General features: G+C 34.0%; 1 protein-coding gene across 2 annotated transcripts in view; it reads right to left on the bottom strand.

The window, feature by feature from the left end:
- The window catches only part of LOC145263799 (uncharacterized), a 1,000,930-nt gene that overhangs the window by 852,248 nt on the left and 136,182 nt on the right, over positions 1–12,500 (bottom strand). The window lies entirely within an intron of this gene.

Genomic DNA, 12,500 nt, shown 5'->3' with positions numbered 1-12,500 from the left:
CGGTTAATGTTCTTTGTCTGCAGTAGAAAGAGGATAGTGGCTATCCCATTCAAGAAACGCATTGTAGACGAATATCCGGGACAAAAAAATAATCTGCGTTCCGTTATGCAATTAATTCGATTTGATTTAATTTTTTTTTTTTTCTACTAATAAAACTTATCAGGGGTTTGTTCTTTACACCTGAGATTATCCTGTACCTCTACAAGGCTACCATTCGCCGAAGTATGGGAATATTGTTGCCACATTTGGCTGGTGCGTCTGCTACAAGTCTCTCACTCCTAGACAGGGTTCAAAAGAGAGTTGCAAACCTAAAACGGTCCCAAACTCTCAGTTGGGCTTCAACATCTGCCCCATTAACGAAATGTAGCATTTCTCTGCCTGTTTTACAAGTATTTTAATGGTAGATGCGCCGACGAAATAAAACCCCTTGTACCCACTCAACGTAAATACCCCGATAATCCGAACAAGCAGCTAAATCCCTCCCCTACACAGTTGAGATCCCCAGATGCCAGAAAGCCTTCTATTCTAATAGATTCTTCCCTATGACTGCTAGACTTTGGAATTCCCTTCCTGCTTCCCTGACTGTACTGGCATGCAGAAGTTCAAGTATAGTGTAACCAGACATCTTGCTGCTTAACTCTCCACATAGTATTCCTGCAAATTATATTCAGATCCTACATCAAAGTGGCACTCCACTGTGCCTTGTTAGGAGTGAAAATGCAATTTAAAAAAAAGGGGGGGGGGTTGTGTTCAGTTTTTCTTTTGTTTTTTTGTTTTTAATGAAAAATTCATAAAAGGCTCGTTACAGTTTTAATCCAAGGAAATAATAAAACAGAGAGAAAAAATAAAATAAAATCGAAATCTTTGTTGCCGTAAACATCAAAACTGTAAAGATCATTTTATCTCAAAGAAAAGCCTACATGGAAATACAAAGTCTTAAGTGACGATAAAAACACTTTCATTTCAAGAAGAAGAATAAATAATCGCACACAATAGAAAAAAAATAAATGGAAAAAAATATATATATCGGCTTTGAATTTGAAAGTGGGACACATTTTTTTTTTTATTCTTTGTATTTCAGAATTCAAGATGGATTCCCTTCGCCTTATCGGCGAAAAGAAAAAAAAAGATCAATATATATATATATATATATATATATATATATATATATATATATATATATATATATATATATATATATATAAAGGGAAAGGTAAGCAACAAGGAATGACATTGAAAAACCCTGAACAAAAAATGAGGGCGTGGGAAAGAGTTCCTATTTACAATGCCTCCCCACGGGACAGTTAGACACCGGGGTCGTTTTTTAACGTGGAGAAAAGTAACAAAAATAACAATTGTCTCAGTCGTGAAGGATTTCTCCTCCACCGAGAGAGAACAAGAAATTGAAGTACAGCATCTGAAGAACATATACTACACTTTGATCTTGACCCGAGTGGGATGATATTTATTTGCTCCCCCACCGAGCAAATTAGACACAAGGCCGATTTTTAATGTGAGAAATGAAGGGGGGGAGGGGAAAGGGGACCAGCTCCCGAGAGGTGGGAAATGGGAGCTGGATAGTGATTTGCCAGCTAGCCCAAGTAGGGTTGCCCCTACATGGACCAGAAGATTGTCACAAGGGCAATGATCTTTGCTTGCAGCATCTGCCGGAACAGATACTACACTTTGAGGTATCTATTTACTCCCCCATTGAGCAAATTAGGCACAAGGCCGATTTTTAAAGTGAGGAGTGAAGGGGAAATGGGGACCAACTCCCCGGGGATTAGAGGAGCTGGATAGTGACAATTGGTATGAAGGGTTGCCCCTACATTGACCAAGGTCTTATATGTGGGATTGCTCCCACATATGGTCTTTGCTTGCAGTATCTGCCGGAACAGATGGTATTTATTTGCTCCCACACCGAGCAAATTAGGCACAAGGCCGATTTTTAAAGTGAGGAGTGAATGGGGAAATGGGGACCAACTCCCCGGGGAGTAGGAGAGCTGGATAGTGACAATTGGTATGAAGAGTTGCCCCTACATTGACCAAGGTCTTATATGTGGGATTGCTCCCACATATGGGCTTTGCTTGCAGTATCTGCCGGAACACATACTACACTTGGATCTTGACCCGAGTGGGAAAGAGTTATACACTGACACGGATGAATCTATTGACACATGGCAGAAACCTGCATTCAAATTGCTATCACAGGTACGTGTTGATTTTCAACCAAAATTTGGCTGCCAATATGCACACATCTGATTAAAGAAAAAAAATATATATATATACTCGGATAATTTGTAAGATACATCTATGCAATCTGTACATTTAACGCAGGAAATCCCATTTCAAGCTAAAGCGTTACACGCGAACAGATAAAGCCTTTTATAAAGACGCAATCTGAAGGCGTTATTGTGACAGACTGAAGAAAAATTGTTAGCTTATAATCGTACTAAAGCTGAGTTGGTATTTGTTAAGACACAGTCGATAAATCAATTTCATAAATATGTCGTTTTAAGCAAAAAAATAAAAAAAGATATTACGTACTTAATTGTCATATCGATAACAGTAATATATCCAAAAGTTACGAAAATTAATCGAATAGAAAAACTGCTATTGTGTTTTTAGTAAAAAAAAGAAAAAAAAAAAGAAAAAGAACTATCGGCATAGACAAATATTGTACGCAATGAACAAGTAATCTAAATTATCCTCGAGTGGCCTCCGGACCTTGATAAGTGGTAACTCCTATGTAAAAAAAAAAAAAAGAAAGAAAATTTTGCGTTCCGGGTATATCCTTGTGTGTGAACTCTTCATTGTGTAAAATCTAAGAAAAAAGCAATTTTATCCAATTTTCCTATAAATAACTTTATACTCGATAGATTTTCGTAATTTTTGGATTTATTATTATTTTCGACATGATACTTGAGTACGTAATATTGTTTTTGCTTAAAATAACATATTTTTAAAAATCGAATTTGTCGGCTTTATCTTAACAAGCATTAAGACAAATTTTTAAAAATACTCGGATATTCCTAAAAAAAAAAAAAAATCACATTTCAAGCTAAAGCATTACATACGAACGGCCTCACCATCAGATATAGTTTAAGGTCATATCCAAGACCCACACTTGTTGGGAGGGAAGTTATCTGTAAGTTTTAGTTTTACGTCAAGTTTAAATCAATAAATATTTATTATTTTAGTATTACTACCAACAGTAGGAGATTAAAAAAAAAAATCAAATTCTAAAATATAATTAAATGAATCGTTTTTGGCATCGGGAAATAGGCACATATTTCCCCCCCCCCCCAAAAAAAAAGTTCAGATTTTTCCCATTCCCGATTAATCTTCCTAACATTAACTATATATAAATATATATATATATATATATAATCAGACATATGGAAAAGTACTCCGACAAAATAGAAAAATAAAATATAGAAAGCTGAACGTGTGTGTGTGTGTGTGTGTGTGTGTGTGTGTGTGTGTGTGTGTGTGTGTGTGTGTGTGGTCACGGATAGGCTCCTATATGGTTGACTATTTTTAAAAAACTGATTACATATAATGATAGAAAATGTATCGAGGATCAGGAATAGGTATGTTTGATCTGGCAGAACGGTGGTTCATAAAAATTGTGGGGTCTGCGTTCGCGCCTGGCCCACAAAGTATGGAAATAAAAAATTAAAAAAAAACGTTTACAAGTGTTTTTGATATAGATGTACATAAGAATACTTTGATAAGTATGTTTTAACTTAAATAGGAATGGTATAATAAAATTGTAGGGTCTGCGTTCGCGCCTGTACTCCATGGAAATATGGCACAAACTTTAACAAAGACTTTTCATATCTATTTGCGTAAGTATACTTTGATAATTATGTTTCAGTTTGAAGAAATATGGTATAATAAAATTATTGGGCGTTTCGTTCGCGCCTGACTTTCATAGAATGTAAATATGTCACAAAGTTTAACAAGGTTTTTTAAAAGGGGTGAGGATCCACAATAACACCTTAACTTTAATCTTAATTCTCGTTAGCTTTTATTTTTTTGAGTTGAATCATATTGTGTCGAATAAATTCACCTCATGAACTCGCGTTCTTATTAAAGCGAAAGCCAAATAAAAGTCGGAACTTTAGACAATTCTCGACACAAATTTTGCATAACTGTTTTTTCCTTCTCCACTTGTAGGTGGCACTCTTTCGAAAATAGATAAATAATAAAAAATAAGAACGTTACTTGTTATCGTGTCAAAAGAAGGAAAAAATCCTGCTCACGTGATTATGTGTCCTTTTAAGGACATTTACATAACCTTTTTATTTTTATTTATATATCTGTTTAAGCTTTTTTTTTGTCAGTGTACTAGAAGGAATTCAGTTGATTACAACCCTTTCTGCGTGTTCTTTACATTACAATAGTACAACCCTGAGTCCGACGGCGCAATACTACACCGTTCAATACTGTAAAACTGAAACGAAGCTGTTCTGCTTGAAAAGGGTGCCATTTTCTTCTTATTCATATTTATATCGATTCTTTGCTTTAAAAAACTAAAGTAATTACGTGTTTATTTTTTTATTATCCCATTTTTCTGTTTCGGATTATTTTACTAAAGTAAGTAACGCTTCATTATTTTTCAAAACTGTTTTTGTTTCTTTGTTTTTTTATATTTCGTCGATATCATTTAGTAAGAGTGTTTAGCAGAAAAACCAACAAACGACTACCCGAAAAAATAAATATATAAGAAATAATTATTACCATAGTCAATAAAAGTTCAGTTCATGTTTTTTTTTGTTTTGAAATAGTTTTTAATGCTCTTTACTTAAAATAATTTCAGCGAACCGAAATTAAAACGAAATTTGAGGCGATAACTACTTAAATGAATTTTTATATAAACTACACATGCCATAATTGAATATTCCTCAAGCACAAAATAACGGAAAACATTAAAATATGTTTATAAATATTCCTTACGTTGACGGAACTCCCTTAAATTGTTAACACAGAATTCTCAGGTGCTCCTCCTTCAAATTGAAAACGGGGCTCTTCATTTCAAAGTCCCTGCCATTTTGATTTTTTTAAACCGGTTCGTGAATTAAAAAAAAAATTTTTTTTTTTTTTACAAACTACTTAAAAATACAAATCAATGAACTTTTCTACCATAAAAGTAACTTTTATTGACTATGAAAACATTTATTTCTTGTATATTTATATTATTATATGTATATAACATTTTCTCTTTGTAAGGAAACATCATTTGTTGGTCACTTTTGGCTACGAATGGAAACAAAGTTGATATAAAAATATATATTTTCGCGAAAATTATCTTTACTTTCATATTTTGCTTAGGGTAAAATTTTTGAGTATCAAAACCTATCTCTTTACAACCCCCTCCTTTTCATAACCTATCATACTTTCATCAATCACGGTCCATTTTCTGTAGACTGTTTTTGAACCCAGTCAACGACGGGTACTTCTGCTAGTATATATATATATATATATATATATATATTATAAAACTAAAAGAAAACTCGATTTGGCTTTGAAAAGTAAGGGCGAAACTTGGTCGTCTAACTCTACTCCCTTATTTATGTAATTTTTTTTCAACCTCCATTAAATGTTTTCCCTCCATCCTTCTTTTTACCATGGATACAAATAAACTCAGTCTTCCTTTTTTAACAGCTATAATAAAGTTTTGTACCCTCCAAAATAATTTATATATATATATATATATATATATATATATATATATATATATAAAACTCAAATGATCTTGTAACGATATATGTAACCCACTTTCCGATTTACGACATCCGGTTGCGCATGCGCGCATGACCTGCACACTGAAATATTAACGTTATTATTTCAAAATTTTTAATTAACATGGGAAGAGTGGGGTTTAAAATAAATTAAACGTAATACAGAAATGAAGGATGTAAAAAAAAACAGTATTAACAATTGTTTATTTGGATAATTTAAACGAGAAAAACAAAAGAACAATTGGGACGCTGAAATATTCACGTTATTATTTCGAAATTATTATTTAACATGGGAAGAGTGAGATTTAAAATAAACGTAATACAGAAATGAACGATGTAAAAAAAAAAAAAAAAAGCAGATATATCAAAATTTGAATTTAACTATAATAAGTATTATAGTATCTGTTCAGTGCACATTTACATATAAGTATGGCCAACCACTTATAATTCAGTAACTGTAAATTATTTTTTTTCAAAAATAATCAATTATGATAAACAGAACGACTCATAGAAATCTATCTATATTCTTTTTTCATTTTAATATACTTTCATAGAAATGTTTCTGTTATGTAAAAATAAAACCTATTTTCTTTACGTCACAAGTTTCACGCTCATACATGAATTCCATAGCTAATATAACGTACTGACCCAACGGGTCACGGGATTCTAGTATATATATATATATATATATATATATATATATATATATATATATATATATATATGATTATTTCATTTAATCACATGAATTAATATACGAAAGTTTAATTTTATGCGTAAACTTTAAGTATTTACTTCAACAGTGCTGAATACATAGGTAGAGCTAGGTAGTAAGTTATAAAAATATATATTGCAATTAGGCTACACAGAATATTCCGCGTTTCATCCATAAACCTGCGTTTATGCAAAAGCCTGACGAATCCTAACGTGAATGAAATGCAGAATATTCTGTGGTGCTTAATTGCTATATATATATATATATATATATATATATATATATATATATATATATATATATATATAAGCTTTTGATGTTCAAAAGTAGGGACTAATGAATGTTAGATAGGGCTCGATAACAAGAACAAAATATTTTTTTAATTATTTTTATTATTAATTCGAGAGTAGCGACCAAATGTAACTGTTTACCCTCGAATAATAATAATAATAATAATATATATATATATATATATATATATATATATATATATACAGGGTGACCTCCTCCCCCCCCCCCAAAAAAAAAACAGAGGACATTCAATTGTTTTTCTGAGCATTTTACAGTCAACGGAGAAAAAAGGTCAAAGACCTTAGTGTCTTGATGTGATGTTTTGAATATGATAAACTAGTTATGACCAAAGTTTCATTTCATTCGGACAAAACACTAAGAAACGGGGCCTAATTAGAGTTGGGACCCGTTATTTTTGGGTCACCCTGTGTGTGTGTGTGTGTGTGTGTGTGTGTGTGTGTGTGTGTGTATATATATATATATATATATATATATATATATGTCTGAATTAGTAAAGTGTGCAGATCTGCATTTCTGCCAAATTGGATATGCCATTAAACAAAACAATCCTCTGGACATGTACGAAAATCAGACATTTATAGTTATGGATTAACCCACTAATCTATAAGTTGTCTATCCTGAACAAAAGCCTAGGCTAATAATAGGCCATACAAACATTCATTTATTCAAAACTGAGCTTTTATGGCTACAAATGGACCAAACGAATAGACTATAATTTACTTTTCATGGTTTCTTTGAGCCGAGCACAAACTAATGATACTAAATTAGCAGTGCTGAACCAAAAATTAGGCATAAACGTAAAAATTAAAATCGTTCCCAACCTTTTTACCTGGCGGGACACTATTGAGCTCTATAAAATTTCGCGGCACACCTATCACAAAAGGTGAATATTTTCTACTCATAAAACCTTTTTGCAATTAAGTAATAAAAATAAAGGCGATCATATAAGGAATTTTTTTTTTTTTTTTGTAAAACTTGCGGAGAATGCTCTGTTTTATGGTTATTGTGAAAATGGAACGGAAATTTAAATTTCGTTCCGCTTTTAAATTCGGTACATTTTTACATTACGTCCAACAGTCCAACACATCGTTCATATTTGACATGTCAACTTTTATAGGTTTTCGGGTATGCTGACAAGGTTGGGGGTGTCGATTCCGAAAGCCATTCTTAACATGGGGAGGTTGAGGGTAAATTCCGAAAGCCGGTCTCAACATTGGGAAAGTTGGGGGGGGGGTCTATTCCGAAAGCCGTTCTTAACATGGGGAAGTTGGGAGTGTTTATTCGTTATAAGCATACCCGAAAACCTATAAAAGTTAACACAATTAGAACGCACTTATGTAAAAAAAAAAAAGTATACCAAATTGACTTTTTTCTTTTATAAATTATTTAGTTTTTGTTAATAAAATTTTAGTTTTATAACAAAAATCTTTCGTTTTATTATTATTATTATTATTATTATTATTATTATTGTTATTATTAAATATATAAAAAGTACGATTGTTGAATGCTATTCTTTCGATTACTTTCGATTTATAACAAAAATCTTTCGTTTTATTATTATTATTATTATTTTTTTTTATTTATTTTTTTTTTTTTTTAATATATAAAAAGTACGATTGTTGATCTTTCGATTACTTTCGATTTTGGGGGGCAAAATAATAAAAAAAATGATTAAAACAGAACGAAATTTAAATTTCTGTTCCATTTTTTTACAACTGGAAAACAGGGCGTTCTCCACAAGTTTTCCAAAACATATCCTGTATTCAGTACGTAGTATAGAATAATAATAATGCTGAATGATAATTGCTTACCAATGTTTATTATTATCGAAAAATTCAAAATACCCAACAATTTAAACAAACGATTTAATACACATTTTATTTTTTTAGTTTTTGATATTTTTAATGTTAACATAATGTCAGTCAGTAATAATGTGTGAGTTAGTATTGTTGAATACAAACAACTTCGGTTATGACGATATGAAAGCTGTTTTCCACCTAAAACAACTTGTAACTTCCATCTATAATCTCTTCGCGGCACACCAGTAATCATTCCGCGCCACGGTGGTTGGGTTGGGAACCACTGGTCTAATGTATAAATTTAAGTCGGTTTAATTTTAAAAGTTAGACCTAAATAGCATTTAAGCTGACAACATAAACTTTCATTCTCTAGGATTATAATCAGGATTCGGTTCTGGGGTTCGGGAAGGAGTAAGTCAAAGTCACTCTCTCGACAACAGAACGTTTCTGCCCTCTTCTTTTCCAATCGACCACACCTGGCCTCTCGCCACCAATGTCACACCGCACAATCCGAACGTCAGCAATACGAAATTCTTTTCAAGAGAAGATGTTCACGACTCTTTTCTCTCCCAAAGAGCGATGCAGATACGCCTGCTACGTTTCTTTTTTCTTTCTTTTTTTCTTCTTCTTTTCTAACCATATACCCCACACATTCTGAGTAGGCAATTTTCATTTGCTATTGCTAAGTTGATTATTTCAAGCTTGAAATAGTTCATATGAATGTTCCTATTTACTTTGCCTCTCCACAGAGCAGAGTTAGACACCAGGGTCGTTTTTTAACGTGGAGAAAAGGAACAAAAATTAAAATTGTCTCAGTCGTGAAGGATTTCTCCTCCGCTGACAGAGAACAATAAATTGAAGTGTAGCATGAATGTTAGACACAGTGAAGTTGTTCGTTAATGTCCCATCTTTATTGTTCAAAGACTTTCTCAAGCTTTCCTTAGCATCACAAATGCATTTCAGAAGTTTTATCACCGCACAAGGAGAAATGTTACGCGACAGCCGGGCAACACCGATTAGAAAATAATTCTTCAGAATCGGGTTTATATATTGATTTATCTATCTAATATTTTTTTTTTCTCTATCTGACAGAATGATAATAGTTGAATCGTAGGAAACGATAGTTGAGCGAGCACTGCAGGTGAAGAAGGATTAAAGGGTCAATGTTGTGACATATGTAAAGCTGAATGCCCCGGTCAGCTGCACCGAAGCTAGATAGATGGGGGACCGGATCTGACGTATCAGAGGTTCCGGTTTTGAAAAACTTCGTTAAATTTAGTGGAGTTAAGCCTAGACACGACAGAGGCAACATGTGAAAAGCAGCCTCTCTCCCAAAAAGGGGGCAACGAGTTTACCCGCGTGCCAAGATCGCCATCACTTCAGTCTGATAGACGAAAACGTCTGGGGAGTGAATAAAAAACATATAAAGAACTAATCATCGTCTTGTGTTCATCTCGCAGGCGTTTGTCAACAGAATCAATTCCCAAGATGATCGACAAAATCCTTCCCAGCAAAGCAGAGCCAGGTACGTCATAAGTTTACATATTCGTTTTATATGTAAATCGCCACACACACACACACACACACACACTGGGAGACATTGCTAGAAGATCACAGAGACACTAAGAAACAGTAAGCTAACGGTCACGGCCCGACAAATAGATAACGACACGGACATTTCACTCATAAATAGAAGTTAAAAAACATTATAGTAAAGTAACAGTAAAGACCCCCCCCGCCTCCTTGTACGAAACAACACAAAGTGTTGTTACAGAAAGGCTAGCCTATAAAAATCAACTGTTGATTCTTTTTATAAGGCAGATGCGCGTTCGAAATAAACGTTTGCTTTTAAAGCACAATTGGACAATGGCACTTGCCTTAAGTGATTATGTAAAAATAATTTCACAATATCAACAGTTGGTTTCGTTGATAAGACAGGTGCGAGTTCGAAATGAATGTCTCTGCTTAGAGCACAATTGAACCATGATACTTTACTTTCGCCTTTTAAACTTTGCTAGAACTGCACAGAACCAAAGCCATCCCTCAAGCTACAGAGAACAAGCCATCTCAACAATGATCAAGACTGCGTTGGCTTTGGTGCCGAGAAAAAAAAAACAAAAAACAAGGAGAGTCTATGAGGTGCATTAAATAAGTTTCCAAACTATTTTTGTACATTTTGTAAATTGTCTTAGACTCTTGAAAATTCAGTATGTTATTGCTATACATCTTCTGAAATGACTGACCAGTTTTTATAATTTCAGGTTAAAATGAACAGCTACAGCAGGAATTGGAATACACCCTACTAAAACCTCATTGTCACAGCTGGTGAATTTAAAAAATGCAATCTGGATGTAAGGACATTGTAGAAAAAAGATATGCAATAAAATTCTGTTTTAAACTTTGAAAAAATGCCACAGACATGTATGGAATGCTTCAGACTGCTTTTGGACCATCTTGCATGAATCGAGCATCAGTTTTTGAGTGGCATAAGAAATTCAAGGAAGGCAGGATGTCTCTGAGGGATGAGATGCGTGGGAGGATTAAGGAAGTCAGAACACGAGAGTTGATTGGCCAAATAAAGAATTTCATGGATAAAAACTGTCGTGTGTCTGTAGAGACAATAAGTGCACAGTTTGATGTCAGTGTGGGAACTGTAAACACAATTATTTGTGAGGAACTGAAGATGCGAAAGATTTGCACGAAGTTTGTTTCAAGGGTGCTCCATCCTTGTTACAGACTATTTGACGAAGATGGGCATCAAGACAGTTCCTCACCCTCCTTATCGTCCAGACCTTGCTCCCTGTGACTTGTGGTTATTCCCTAAGCTCAAGGAAACCTTTAGAGGCTGTCGTTATGAGACAATTGAGGAGATGAAAGAGGCTGTGACGAGGGTCATTGACATGCTAACACAAGAGGACTTCCAGACGTTGTTGAAATGGTACAAGTGCCTTGCAGCCGGAGGAGACTACTTTGAAGGGGGATAGAGTTTCATATGTGTATTATCAATAAAAGTGGCCATACGAAAAATGTCTAAACTTATTGAAGGCACCTCGTATGAATTTTTTTGTCATTTGATAGAAATAAAAATATTTTGCTTATACTTGAAGAGTGCTTCAATCGAAAACACTTTCTGTTTTTTTCCCTTGAGCACAGGAAGTGACGGTGCTAAGTAAGTTCTGATACCACACTTCATTTTTTTTCTGTCTTCGACCAATGAAGGGGAAATATTGACTAAATCTAGACTAGAGAAATTTTTGTTCTAATTCAGGGTGACCCTTTTTGGGGTGGGAGCTGGATTTCCTCCTTTCCTACATTAAAAACTGACCTTATGTCTAAATATGCCATCATAGGAAAGAGAAAGCAGGGGGGGGGGGAGAAAAAGAGAGAAGGAGAAAACGGTATGAGGGGAAGCGAGGAAAAGGGGAGGTAGAAGGGGAAGAAAGAGAAAGAGATAAAGAGAATGTTGGGAAAAAAGAGGGAAAGAGAAAAGGGTAAAAAAAGAGAAAAGAGGAGAGAGAAAAAGGGAGAGAAAAAGAAAAGTGAAAGAGAAAAGGGAGGGAAAAAGAAAAAAAGGAGAGAAAGAAAAAAGGAGAGAAAGAAAAAAGGAGAGAAAGAAAAAAAGGAGAGAAAGAAAAAAGGAGAGAAAGAAGAGAAAGAAAAAAAGGAGAGAAAGAAAAAAGGAGAGAAAGAGAAAAGGAGAGAAAAAGGGAGATAAAGAGAAAAGGACATAGAAAGAGAAACGAAAAGAGAAGGCGAGAAGAAAAGAGAAGGAGAAAGGGTAAGGAAAAGGAAAAAGGAAAAGAGTAAAGATGGAGAGAAAGAAAGCAAAATGAGAAGGGGGGGGGGGCAGAACAGTGTAGCATGAGTATAAACATACTAAATTCATCCGATCAATATTATCGATCTGATAGCTTCGGCTTGAATAGA

The sequence above is a fragment of the Euprymna scolopes genome, chromosome 39 (genome assembly GCF_053919585.1).
Source record: "Euprymna scolopes isolate OS-2025 chromosome 39, ASM5391958v1, whole genome shotgun sequence".
In the NCBI taxonomy this organism is placed as follows: Eukaryota; Metazoa; Mollusca; class Cephalopoda; order Sepiida; family Sepiolidae; genus Euprymna; species Euprymna scolopes.
The sequence above is the reverse complement of the archived record's forward strand: the minus strand, read 5'-3'. Positions and strand labels throughout refer to the sequence as shown.